The sequence below is a fragment of the Athene noctua genome, chromosome Z (assembly GCF_965140245.1).
Source record: "Athene noctua chromosome Z, bAthNoc1.hap1.1, whole genome shotgun sequence".
Taxonomy (NCBI): Eukaryota; Metazoa; Chordata; class Aves; order Strigiformes; family Strigidae; genus Athene; species Athene noctua.
This window is the reverse complement of record NC_134077.1, coordinates 1,109,841-1,123,577: the sequence shown is the minus strand read 5'-3', so window position 1 is coordinate 1,123,577 and position 13,737 is coordinate 1,109,841. Positions and strand designations below refer to the sequence as shown.

Below are 13,737 nucleotides of genomic sequence, written 5' to 3'. Positions count from 1 at the left end.
CTTACTTAACCTCATTGGTATGAAACCCAGAACTCCTCTTATTAAACACCGTTAAATATTCTCTTCATTTCCAAAGACAAATATGAACAGAAACACAACCAAACATGTACTGTATTAAAATCATTGATTCACAATATTTAAATTTCCAGCTAGCCTCCAATTAGCAGGCTTTCCAATATTTGAACAGAAGACCATTTTAATGCAATTACAAACACATTTTAGGCATCTAAATTTTTTGCATAATTAGTTCCCTATTAAACTATTTATGTAGCCCTTTTTCCATCAGAAACAGAGAAAGCAGAACAATTTTATTCCTTACTGTTACAATAATTAACTATGCAAGTAGAACAGCATATTAATAGAGTATAATTTGTTTACATTTAAAAGAAAATTGTGTTAGATTAGCATAGCAAAAGACTATTTCCATATCCAGGCAGTAATATGCAGGCCTAATAGCAATTTACAGTGTAGTTAAAGAATATTATTAATAAAGTAATACAGTGTAATTCTGTTTGCCCCCACCATATTTCACAATGTCCTTAATTACAGCTAATTCCATCGAGACTAATTTGGGTGTTATTAAGTGGTAGACACAGGAATCTTAAATACAACCTTTGTTAATGATGAAGTTGCAAAGTTACCGGGGAGCCCGTTCCCACGGCGGGAAGCGACTGAAGGGCACGAAGAGCCGGGCTGGGAAGGTCGTTCCTCCTGGCTGGAAGGGCTGAGGCCCGGCTGGAACGGCCGAGGGAAGCCCCAGTGGCCAGAGCAGGACCCGGGGTGGCCAGCAGTGATGCTTCTTGCCCCTAATTCCACCCGGTTTTACGGCTGCTTTCCAGGGTGGGAGTGACGCACCCGACCGAGGCGTCACCCTGCGCTCCCCACGGGCCTGGTTGATCAGGGCTGTGCTTGGCTGTCGCTGGGTTTTTGGGGTTGGTTTGGGGCTTTTTTTTCTGTTTCCTTTATGCAAAGCATTTCACTTCCCAGAGGAGCTGCCCTGGGTGTTTAGGTGAGGTGAGTTCAGCATGGGCCTCACAAGTCGGCTGCTGGTGATGAGCCGCTGGTGTTTTTAATCTGCCCACCCTTCTGTCCAGGTCCCTCAAAGCCATCGCCCGAGGAGGCCGAAAGCCTCGGGAGGGCTTATACTGGTTGGATCATGAGGCTTTTGTTATTATTGTTGTGGTGGTTTTCTCTGTATTTCACCCTGCTCAAGAACTCCCGGTGCTGTCTCGTGCCCCCGGGACGAGCCATCGTTTCCCCTCCATGTCACCGGTTCACCAGTGCCAACTTTCTCAGGAATTCTCCCAAATTCTTTGTGATGAGGTTTGCAATCCTATAACCAGCAGAGGCATCACCCAGTGACCAGTTCTCCTCCTCTCCCTCTATATCCCCGTGAACACAACAGAGTTACAGGGAGAAGTGTTCCCTTTGAGCATGGTTTTTGCCCAGAAAAGGTTGTTCCTTCCATGGGCAATCAAGATGTTTTCTATTCCCATATTTAGATGCACATCAATGCACTGGATTAAATTTCTCCACATGCCAGTATGCCCCAGCATATGTTTTCAAGGCACAGAATACACATCCCATCATGCTAAAATGATTTGTGGCAAAATCACACAGAGCCCAAGTAAGTGATTTTTTAATTGTGCTCTTGAAAGCAATTACACTCCTTCTCTTCTATCACTGACAAACCTGCCGGGGACACCCCTGCCTCCAGGCTGGGGACGCCCTCTGCTTCGCTGGGGTCAAAGTAAAAAGGATTTGCCCTCTTTGTAGGACCTTTTCAACCGCTGGTTATTGTTTCGAGGGGCTGGTACGGCGCCGTTGGTCATTTACGGGTTGTGGAGGCAGCTTTCAACGAGGTGATGCTCCTCCGTGACCGTGGGCCCTGGGCAGAGCGAGTGCCTGGGGAAGCCAAGCGTTGGGTGAAGGGCTATTTTAAAATACTGGTTTTATCTGGATATTGTGGGAGACAGTTCCCAGCACTGGGGTGGGCTGGGGGAACTCCCTGTAGGCGACAGCACCACAAGAGACCTTTAGCTCCAGCCTCTTCATGCAGGCTGTCAACTGTGCACAGGGGAGGGCTGCAGAGCAGTAGAAGGTACGGTGAGTTCTATCTGTGCAAAAATAATTAATTTTAGTAACCTAAACCAACATGACTAATACCCTGCAAGTTAGGCTTATTCCGCAAATAGATTTAGTCATCCCAACTATCCAGATAAATGACCTTTGGTTTAACACAAGTGCCAAACTCCCACTCAAGTGCTGGATAATCCAAAGTTCTGATAAACTCTCCATATCAGAACTGCAGTTACCCACAGCCCAGTTCTGTCAACATAGTTTTTAAATAGTTTTCTTTTTTTTTTTTGGTGGGGTTTTTTTTTCAGTTATTATCTTACTCTCAGTAGAATTTGCCAAATAGCACTCGGAAGTGCTCGTTTCAATCCCGGACCAAAGAGCCTCACTGGTAAACACGGTTCTGCGATAATTTGCTCCAACAAAAATTAAAAAAAGAAAAAAAAAAGGAGATAGAGAAAGAGAGAAATCATAGCTATATCTTCATATCCTGCAGATGGCTAATATTCATATGTAACTGTCAAGCATATCACAATGCCAAGCTCAAAAGCAGAGTGCATCAGCTTGTTCTTGCATCTGAGCCATTAAACCCAATGGGTCTCACGCAGAAGGATCGCAGGCTGTACCCGGAGCTGGCAGGCTCGCGGCTCAGCCGGTTCCAACAGCTCTGAGACTTCGGAAAATGGGAAAAGTCTACGCCACCGTGAGCCGGAGGGAGCGGTTCCTGCTCTGGGTGCACAGAGCTGTCACACGTATTTGCTCTAGGAAGAGGAAAAATGAGGAGACTGGAAGGGCTTCAATCCATCCCTGCCTCCACCTTTAGGACAGCCGAGACGCTGCTGCATTTTTGAAGCTCCTCTCCCTGCAGCACACAGCCCTGGGGGATTTTAATTGGCCTCCATTCCCTCTCTGGTTTTCTTCTGACCTGTGCTTTGGTTCCTTTCAAAATCAATGACCGCTCCGCCTTCCCAAAACGATAGTTGTGAAATGAGAACGGCACCTGTCAGACAGCAGGAAGACAAAAACAGAGGAAAAAAATCAGGCAAAACTTTATTTATTTAGGGGAAGCTCGACGTGCCTTTATAAAGGGGGATGGCTCCGTGCGTGCAGCTCGAAATCTTAATCACTGGTTTTGTCACACCCATCCCAGGCTGCAAATATTTAGTTGCTTCACGCCCTCCCTGCCGTTGAGCTCCCGTGTGTGGCTCACGCTGCTGAGGGCAGCAAACGAGCCAGGCCCGTGCCCGGGCGATGCACGGCATCCTCCAGCCCCGCAAAGTGGCCCCACTGACTGGCCCTCGGCCGCTTCTCCGACCCGTGTCTCTGTGCCCCGATAATTTCCATTTTTGTTGAGCAGCGTCACCAAACGCGGGTGCTGGGAAATGGTTCCTCGCTTTTCTGGGGAAAATACGCAGTTGCCAGCCTTCCTTTCCTCCATATGTTTTTTTGAAAGTCTTAATATGGACTTTAGAGTCTATTTCTGGACTAGTGCTTCACCACCCTCCATTGTGTGGCTCCTCCGTGGAGAAGCCGCACACGGTCCCCGAAGCACCATCACCTAAGCACCGTCACGCTGCCCGCAGCTGCCTCTCCCTGTGAGTGTGGTCCTTGCGGCACCAGCCCCGGGGGATTTTGGTGCGGGTTGGCTCAGGGCAGGTTTCCAGTCCCGGCGTTACGGTGCCATCAGAACATTGCTCCTCCTCAGTTAGCCGTGCCTGCTTGCAGACCCATCTCTCGCCCCTTGCCAGCTTTTGCAGAAGCCCCCTGTCATCCTTCTCCAACAAATCCCCCGAACAATGACATTGTAATCATGCTCCAAACAATAGGCTCAATTTTCTCTTTTTTTTTGCTTTTAATAGCGCCCTGTGTCGCGGACGCCCGGCACAAAAACCCCCTTTGTGTAAGCTCTGGCAGGATCCCTGCCTGCAGCCAGGAGCTGGACGTTGAAAAAGTTGATTTTTCGTTGGTTTATCCTCATGGTTGATCCGGTATCCTCCAGCCTTTCACAAGTCAACAACTATTTCCCCACCAGAATTTCCCAGCCAAATTTTTTTTTTTTTTTCTTCAGAGCTGTTTTGAAATGCGCCTGATTTCTCTGAATGAGCGAGGTGTTCCTTAAAGGCAGTTTTTGGGGGAAGAGCTTTGCGGATCTCTGTCTGGCACGACGCAGCCCAGGCTGTTGTGAGCTCGGGGGAAGGAGCCTGGATGCAGGACACACGTCAGCCTGCAGCCCCGACCCCGGCAGCACCCGCCGCGGGCCCTGCTCCTGGCAAAACCAGCCCAAAGGCCTTCAGTTGCTATGAAGGACATCCAACCAAAAAACCCCAAATGTTTCTGCCCTGGAATAGCACCTACCTCTTTTTTTCATCAGTCAAAATGACTCCTGCGGCTTGGGATTTCTTTTTATAGGGAGAGAAATGTTGGAAGGACTGGGTGAGCGTTGCCATCTTCCATTCAGATTCCATCACCAGGGCATTTCTAACGTGTGCCAACTGATGTGGTACTTCAGCAGGTATTTTGCCACTGTCTTGTGGGCTAAAAAAATCGAATTACCTTTGAGTAATTTGATGCATCTTTAATTAGCATCGCCGTTTAATACAACAGCACACTAATATGACAATGCCTCTTCTCTGGCGAGGAGAGATCTAAAGATGTATTTCGTCCACATCTTTATCTTTTTTCTTTTTTTTCTTGATGAATCACACCATTTCTTTTCTTTAGAAATACATAAGTGTGATTCAAACCTTGCCTCAACAGGCAGAGCCTACTGCAAATAGCCACTGCTCTACCAGGTGCTAAAGCATATTATGAAAACCACGGAATATGTCATGAAAGAGTAATTTGACATAAGCTTAGAAGTCCTAAAGACCTTTCTGATGACCACAGATAAAAAAGCCAACACAAGTAATAGTGACGAGGGCTTAAAGACCCAATCTTGCAAAAAGCAGGTGCCCACAGATAAGGACACTGCCTGGAGGGGCTGTGCTGGAGAGATGCTCCGGCACCTCTGCCGAAGATAGGCAGGTTACAAATCCTTCCTGCCTCCTCCTCCGACCCACCTGACGTGATGCTGCTGCTACACCAAGTTACTCTCTTCTTCTGCGCTGCTCCAGAGATACAAACACAACGGGACCGGGGCCAGGCTCTGTGAAGTCAGAGATGTGTCAGGCAGAGCCTCTGAAATGCATCGAGGCACTTAGAGAAAATCAGTTGTTTACACAAAGCATCTTATCCTGCTCTGCTTTTTGGGGGGCATAAACTATAGGTCCTACCTTACTCCAAATTGTCTTTGGGAATATTATTTTGGCGTTGTTTGCAGCAGAGGAGTGAGGAGGGGTGGGTTGGGACCACAGGCGCGCAGAGGGAAGTTTGTTTCTCGCTGTACCGTAGCCAGAAAAGCAGGTGATTCCCCAGGCACTGGGTTGCTATGTAGAAAATTAATAATTAATGCTGCAGAATAATTAATGCAGCGGTGGTTAAAAGCACTTCTGTTGCGTGCGGCACTGCGGCTATCCGGGGAGGGGGGGGACGCAGGTTCCGGGTTTGGCTGTGACCCCATGATTTGGGGGGTCTGTGGCTTGTTGTTTCCTTGCAGGGCTGGGTTTGGAGCTTAAAAAAAAAAAGGCTTTCGACCCTCGAATCAAAGCTTTGGAGTCTAAAAATGAGGGTTTGTACCCTAAAAGGAGGCTTTCAAACCTTGAATCAGAGATTGGGAGCAGAAAGTGAAGGTTTGTACCCTAAAAATGGGGGTTTGCAGCATAAAAAGGAGGCTTTCGACCCTAGAATCAAAGCTTTGGAGTCTAAAAATGAGGGTTTCAGACCTAAAAATGAATGTTTGTATAAGAAAAATGAGCATTTGCAATGTAAAAATTAGGGTTTGGAGCATAGAACAGGGTTTGGAGCCTTAAAAAAAAAGGCTTTCGACCCTAGAATCAAAGCTTTGAGTCTAAAAATGGGGCTTTGTGACCAAAAAATTAGGGTTTGTACCCTAAAAGGAGGCTTTCAAACCTAGAATTCGAGATCAGGAGCAGAAAGTGAAGGTTTGTACCCTAAAAATGAGGGTTTGGAGCCTAAAAAGGAGGCTTTCAACCCTAGAATCAAAGCTTTGGACTGTAAATATGAAGTTTTTGGACCTAAAAAAAGGGTTTATACATCAAAAATGAAGGTTTATACCCTATAACTGAGGGTTTTAAGCCTAAAAAGGAGGCTTTCAACCCTAGGCTCAAAGTTTTGGACTGTAAACCTGAAGCTTTGGAACCTAAAAGTGAGGGTTTGTATAACAAAAATGAGTGTACCCTAAAAATGAGGCTTAGGAGCATAAAAAGGAGGCTTTCACCCCGAGACTCAGAGTTTTGGACTGCACAGACGAAGCTTGGTGACCTAAAAATGAGGGTCTGGCCATCTAAAACAGGGACCTGAGGGGGATCCCCGTGGTCCCACTGCTTGGGTGAGCCCCGTCCCGCTCAGCACCCCACACCCTCCCGCCGTCCCTGGTGCCCCCCAGACCCGCCGCGGTGGGGGGCCGGGAAGGGCCCGTCCTGCTGCTCGGAGGGGGCAGATGCTCTGGGGTTCCCCCCTTGGGGAAAACTCGCTGCCCACGTAAGCACGGAGTGAGTGTACGGGCACCGTTACCCTCCCATCGCATCCGGCATTTCAAACCGTTCTGCTTCCTTCCCTGCCTGGAGATGGCTTTTGTGGATGCCGGCATTACAAGTTTTTTATTTCTTCTTTTTTTTTTTTTCCTCCAAGAGATGCTTTGAGATACGTTGATTCCTCCCAGTGCCAGTTAAAATGTGCCTCTGGCAGCAGCACTTCCCCAGTGACATTTTCAAATGCCTCGGGAAGAGTAACCGCGCTGACTGTCAGATTTCGGCGAGTGGACGGCATCAGCACTACAACAGAACATCTTTTATTCCCAATAAAGATGTGCAAAATTATCAAGCCCGAGTTAATGTGTAGGTTGGAAATACTTGTCCCAAATAACAGGATAGTTTACAACCCGTCTCTACTTTTGACATGCTGATATCCTCAAATAGCAACAATAAAGCTTCTGTCTTCTTTCAAGATATTTGTCATCTTTTGATCTTAAGCCAGAAAAAATTGAATTCTGGGAGATCAAAACTCCAAAACTGATAGCTTATATCCTCAGCAAGTGCTTATCAAGTGTAATCCAGAAAGATGGCACATTTCAAAAGTGACAATGAATAAAGTTCAGCTCACTGAAAAAAGTAAACAAACTTCAAACAGAAGTAGCGTTAGCAGCCCATGAATTTTCTCCTAATACTGTGCTAAGCAACGGTCCTTTTCTGTTAGTCTGACTTGCAGGAATTTTAAATGAAATTAAGGCCGTAAAAGCTGAATAACATAGCATTTCCAAGAGAAACTGCCAAGTTCAATATTTGATAAATATTTGATAAACTCCATCCCGTTGTGCTCCGGCAGCTGCCCCAGGAGACGGTGGCCGCTGCCCGCCTGCTGCCCTGCCTCTCTCTGCAACCCCCAGAATTTCCTCTGCCGTGGCCGGGTTGGAAATCCCAATTTTTAAATCCACCCCCCTGGCTAAACCTGCTCCTTCCCCTCCCTACGAGGGAGGATGCCCACGCCGAATCCCTGACTTTGCAGCCCAAGGAAAGCCAAGCTCCCCCCCGCCCCGCCACGCGCCCCCCAGCACCCAGGCACGGGGGGATTTTCTGCAGCTCTCAAGGTACAGGAGAGCAGAATTAATCCTGCCCCGCCGGCTCCTGCCTCTGACAGCTTCATCCCCTTGGCCTTGGGGATCCAGACGCGGAGAATTATCTGGGACCCGGCTCATGACAGCTCTGAAAGTTAAGCCAGAAATCTTAAAGTCGGTCAATGCCCCACGCAGGCAGGCAGGGAAGTAATCACACCGGCGGGCAGGAATAATCCCCGCTCCCGCCTCGGACGGTATCTGGCTGCCGGGAAATGAGCCCCCTGGGTGCCCCTCACCGCAGCCCAGCCCCGCTCTGCCCCGTCTGCTCCCGACTGTTTCCCCCGTGCTGACCCGGGTGGTGGAACACGGCTCAGCCCTGCAGAGCGCCCAGAAAAGAGCCCGGGCAAAGGGTGTGAGAGAAAAACTAAGAATTCTCAAAAAGCTTTTTATCAGCACTAAGGCTACGAGGCAGGCAGGGGAAAACAAAGTCAGCAGCGGCTGTAAATTGTCTGGAAACCATAAATTAAAATTAAAGAGTTCAAATATGATATAAAATCATTTAATCTGGATGATTTATGCTCATTCTCAGATGCAATTATTTACTAACGCTTCTGTTTATTGCTCTTTTGACTTTTTTAATTACTGTATTCCAAAAATTCAATTACCGACTGTAGTATATATTTCAAGCAATAGTATTGTAAATAAAAAGAGAACCAATTAATAATGTGCTTAGTCTAGCAAAGCTAAATCAAGTGTAATACAGAATGCCTGGAAATTTGATCAAGGGTTGCAAACGCATAGGGCAGATCCCATCTTGTGCAGGCAAGGGCTGCAGGGGGGCAGCCCAGGCCAGGCTTTGCTGGGCTTCGGGGGTTTCTGGTCTTGGTTTCTACTGGTAAAAACTCCGACGGGAGCCGGGCCGCTGCCTGGCAGCAGGAGGCAGGGCTTAAATTCGGGCATGTTTTTGTCATAAATATTTCGTCCTTTTATCTTGTTCTGTCAACAGACTTTGACATTACTAGAAAAATCAATTTCTAGTCACCTTAGGAAGATTGTTCAACAAATATCTCAGCTGAGACCTTTGCTTGTAAATGATATTTACTTTCCCTCTCTCTCCGTATAGACAGGCAATAGTTCAGCAGGAGTGAGACGATGTTATTTAAAAGAAAAGTTTGACATAATATTTTGAAATGGGAAGAATGTATCTTTCCAGAGCCACATTCTCAGAAATGGCTGAATTGACTTTCGCGGGGAAGAAAAAACAAACCAAACAAAACCCAAAGGTCACCTGGAGGAGAAGGTCACACAGTAGGAAATCTGGCAAACTAGAAGCAGCCAAACCAGGATTTTTGTGGTTGGCAGTGCCAGGCAGCTGCGCGGACGGCGGGTGCGCTCTATTTACTTGCTGTTTACTTCAGCCATAGATGTTTTTTCCAGATCCTGCTTCAAACAGCTGTGTTACTGAGTGATAAACCTGGCCAAATCCCCAAAGTCTCTCTCTGAGAGTTTTCCCTCTCTGAGAAGATATTTTGGACAGGAGGGTGCATGTGCCCTCACAGGGATGTAGCGTGGCAGGGCTGGAACCCCCCAGGTCGCTCCCTTCCCGCCAGCAGCCCCTTTTCCTCTCAAAATAAATTAAAAAAAAAGTTTACTGCCGTGCACAGAGCTAATTTCTCCTTCTGCATCTTGTGCCCAGTAAATCTATCAGCCTCGCAGCTCCACTATTTCACGTGTTTTCGTGATTTGCAAAATGCGAGAGCGGCTCTGTCTGTAAAGGCTGCAGCTCACATAAAATCGTGGAGTTTTAAAAGCAATAAGTAAAACTTCAACCAGAACAGAAGAAAGCACTCTCCAAATCCTCTTCTGTCCTCAGGAAAAAAAAGAAAAAAAAGAAAGAAAAAAAAAGGCTTATAAACTGGAATTGATTCTTGTAAAACCTTCATAAAAAATAAATCCAAACATTTAGAAACATCTGTTGTGAAGCACAAGGTTTCTTTGACGGAGTTCAGCCCCAGCGATCGGCGAGGGGCTGCAGCCTGTAATAGAGGAGCTATCTGAGAGGTTTTCTCCACTCCTCCTCGCGCTGGCTGTGGGCTCTCTCCGGTGCTGCACAGGAGGCAGCTGCTCTCTTCCCCGCTCATCTCTTAATACAGGTTTATATTTTAAAAAGATTTGCCCAGGGACCTCGGCAGGGCGAGGCGGGACCCTCCTGGCTGGGGGATGCTGTAGTGGGAGAAGGGACTCGACTCCTGCTCCCCATCTTAAAAAAAAAAAAAAAAAAACAAAAAAAAAACAGAGGGAAAAAAATCACTGAAATTCTTTGCTTTGAAATCTCTTGGTCAGGTGCAGCAAAACGTGGTTGGTGTTTCTGCTCCTGGCAAGGCAACACTCAGCTGCCCGGGCAGTACCCAGCGATCGCAGCCTTCCTGCTGGATTCTGGGACCGACCTCATTTGAAATATTGATTAGGACTAATTATTATAGATAATCGCAGCCATTTAACAGAACAGCTTCTCCGCGGTGAATCTCTTGGGCTGAGGGGGGGCAGACGCAACGTTCAGCCTTTCTGCTGCCCCAGATAACGTTTGGCTGACCCAAGGAGGACAGAGAATAGCGCGAGGGCTCCACGGCGGCTGCCTGAGGTGGGGTGGGGGTCCCCGCTTTCCCCGCTGGGACTCGGCTCTGCTGCAGCGCTGGGACCCAGTGGGACCTGGCAGGATTTACCCCCCGCCCCAGGCAGGTTGCTGTAAGGAGCAAAGGGGCTGGTGTCAGAGCCCCAATCCTGTTCCCTGTCTCCGGGGGGACGGGGCGCAGGAGGGTTTCCACAGCGTTTTAGGGTGCCCATTGCCTCTGGCACTCAGCCATGACAGGTGCCTGGATCCCTCCTCCGTTCTTTGCCCGGTGCTGCTGGGTCTGCAGGGTGTCAGAGCAGGGAGCAGGGGTGCGTTTCCAACCTATTTATTAATGGGAGTCAGATGGCAAAATCCCAGCGTGCCGAGCCGCGCGATTCCCGCCGCATATCCATATGGTCACGAGGACTCGGGTACACCGTGTGTCTGGAGCTACTGAATGGCTTAATTAGAATATTAAACTGATTTACAGTGCCTAAATAATAGGTATCATTAAGCTAACTCTGCTCAAAAAGGGTTTTGACACGTGTACACTTCTAGCAGTAACATATGGAGCAAAAATCCTCAGCAGTCAGCAAAGAGGCGCCGCGGCAGCTTCGCGCTGGACGCCGAAGCGCTTTAAGATGGATGGATGGGTGAGAGCAAAGTGACCCGGGGTGAAGGGCGTCTTGCTGAGCCCTCGTGTGTGCTGGAAGGCCGAGGGAAGGGCTGGGGGCAGGACACCGCCCGGGCCGGGGGGGCCACAGGCTCCAGCACCAGCTGCAAGGGGGCCGGCACCGCGCAGAAACCTGGGCAGGTTTGGCACAGGGCAGCGAGGGGCACCAGAAGTGAGGGGGGGCGGGCTGCCAGGGAGAGCAAACACCACGCTTTTTGTTTGCTGAATTTCCCCTTCCCCTGCAGTTTCTCCCCAGAGTTGCTCACTTGTACTCGGGAGTCCCACCATGGCTCAGAAATGTGTTTAAAATTGTGGACACGTCAGCCACCGTGGCTCAGAAATAGTTTAAAATTTTGGACACGTCAGCTTGGTTTGCATCAGAAGACGGAAAGGATGGTTTTATTTTAACATTTCAGTACAAAATCCGGATCAAATTTTAAAGGTTTAGCTCCCCATGCAGTATAAGCCCCTAAGGGGTGTTTGCACCAAGGGAGAAATTGCTGAGGGAAACCACGTTTGTCTCCTTCTGCGCTTTGGGTAGAAAACAGGCGAAATCAGGAAAGGGTCAGAGCGGAAACGTGGCACTATCCACCAGGTCTTGGTGCAGAATGCGGAGAAAAGACTTGATTCCCCATCTTTGATCAGAAAGATTAAAATGGGAGCTCTGTATTTGCATGTTGCGCCCTATAAAACAAAGTGCTCCCAAGGAGGAAAATAGGAAAAGTGAATTTTTTAACAACAGTTCGAGGATGTCTAAGGGGGGGTGTGTGTGTGTATATTGTAGAATTTTCTTTGTGTTTATGTGAAAACCATTCCAGATGGTGGTTTAGAGGAATTTACGCCCAGACCAGATGCAGGCTGGTTAGTCTAGACTTGTTTCTGCTGCGGGATAGATGCAAAAACTTGTACGAAAGAAGCCCCCAAATTAAGGATTTCATTACAAAAAAGTTATTATCGGCTAAATAGTAAATGTGCTGCCTGGCTAGAAAAAAGTATTAAAACATACTTACACTTGAAAAGAAGTAATTAGATGTAGTTCAATCACTACGGAATGTGCAAGGCCAAGGCAGAGGAAGGAGTGTAAATAGATAGAGACAAGAGAGATTTATTATTAAATTAAAGTCACTTAATTACTGCAAATGTTAAATATGCAGTTTTCTGGCATTTAAATGATATTTTTCACCAAAATTAAAATGAATTGTCCACTCTGAATTCCCACTTCTTAGGCAGCGTGTAAATGTCAGTCCTAAATTAAACTTAACTAGGATCGGTGTCTGCTATACCTTTTAAAAAAAAAAAAAAAGATTTAATTAGAATCAATAAACCACTTTTTATTGAAGTTTCCAACGTGTTCTGTTATTCTAAACACACAGAGAGCCGCTGATGTGAAACCTTCAAAGTTTTTTAACAGTTTTGGGTCAAAGGGGAGCGGCGAGCGGCAGCACCTGGGCGAGGAGCCCCCGGCACCCCGGCAGCCCCCCGGCACCCCCCCGGCACCCCGCGCCCTGCTCCTGCCAGGGGGTCCCCCCGGGAGTGGGGGAAGGCGGAAAGTGGGGCCAGACCCTCGGCGGGGTGAAGCCCATAAAGCTGCTCTGATTTACCCCAGATGAGCGTCGCATCCCCGCTCCTTTTTTCTTGCTGGGTGTTTTTGGATGGGCTCCATTCAAGCTGTGAGGTAAGCACGCTGCCTTTTTACTTTCAATTAAAACCACTATTTTTAACTTAAATACATCCTCCCAACTCCTCGGAGTGTTTTCATAAAAAGAAATCAAAACACATCTCCCCGTGCTTTCAGTTGAAAATGATGAAAAGCCCTCTAATCCGCGACTGTATATATATTATTAGGGCTTTGATTAAACAGTCCACCCCTGCTCACAAACCCCTTTTCCCCTCGATGTGTTGCTAAGCAGAGGGGTGCCGCCCGCTGCCCTCCCTACCTCCCGCTTCAAGCATCAGCTCACCTACTCTCGCTGACATTTCGACTTAGCAGCTTTTTCGTGGTGCCAGTTTAATATTTATTTATTTTTAAATCATTTCTGTGAGCCACACGACTACCGTACTCATAATCACCGCTGCGTGGAAGTGATTATATTAGAGGCCTTTTTACAGTGCATGCACTCAGATCAAGATGTAATATGCATTTCATATCCCCTGACTCCCTGTCCTAAAATAGAGACAAAACATTCTGTAATGTCAGATTGCTTTGAATTAGTTTTAATTTGATTAGAAATATCCCACAAGGCTACCCGAGTACATAGAGATTATGTATAATTAATGCCGTGATCAATTAGATCTGAATTGTTAGTCCATCAAGAAGCAATAACATGGGCTCTGATTTTCAAAGAGTTTTCCCTTAATCCTCTTGTTCTAGAGCTCTTTATGATGAGATACAAAAGCTCCTAAATTAGGACAACACGATATTGCACACATTTGGGAAAAAAAAAAAAAAAATCCCTCTGCGTATTAATTATAAGTACGTAAGGGAGATGCCAGTCCACCTCCAGCCTGGGGGTGAGCGGGCACAGCCCAGACTCCTTGTGAGGGGAGTTTTATCCACCCACAACCCCACCAAAACGGCTCCTCCACTCGTAATTAACCATGACTCCACCCGCCGATGCAATTCCAGAGTATTTGTTAAGGAATAAAATTCAATTTATTTCCTTCCTTCAGTGCTTGCAGCCCAGGACGGCCTTGCCCGGTGCCACG

The 13,737-nt window shown here is 47.4% G+C and overlaps 1 long non-coding RNA gene across 1 annotated transcript in view; it reads right to left on the bottom strand.

Moving 5' to 3' along the window:
- Window positions 1–235: 235 nt before the first annotated feature.
- The window catches only part of LOC141973823 (uncharacterized), a 150,988-nt gene continuing 137,486 nt past the window's right edge, over window positions 236–13,737 (bottom strand). The window contains exon 8 of the long non-coding RNA XR_012635602.1: window positions 236–3,076. This is a non-coding gene — a long non-coding RNA (uncharacterized LOC141973823). The remainder of the gene's footprint in view (window positions 3,077–13,737) is intronic.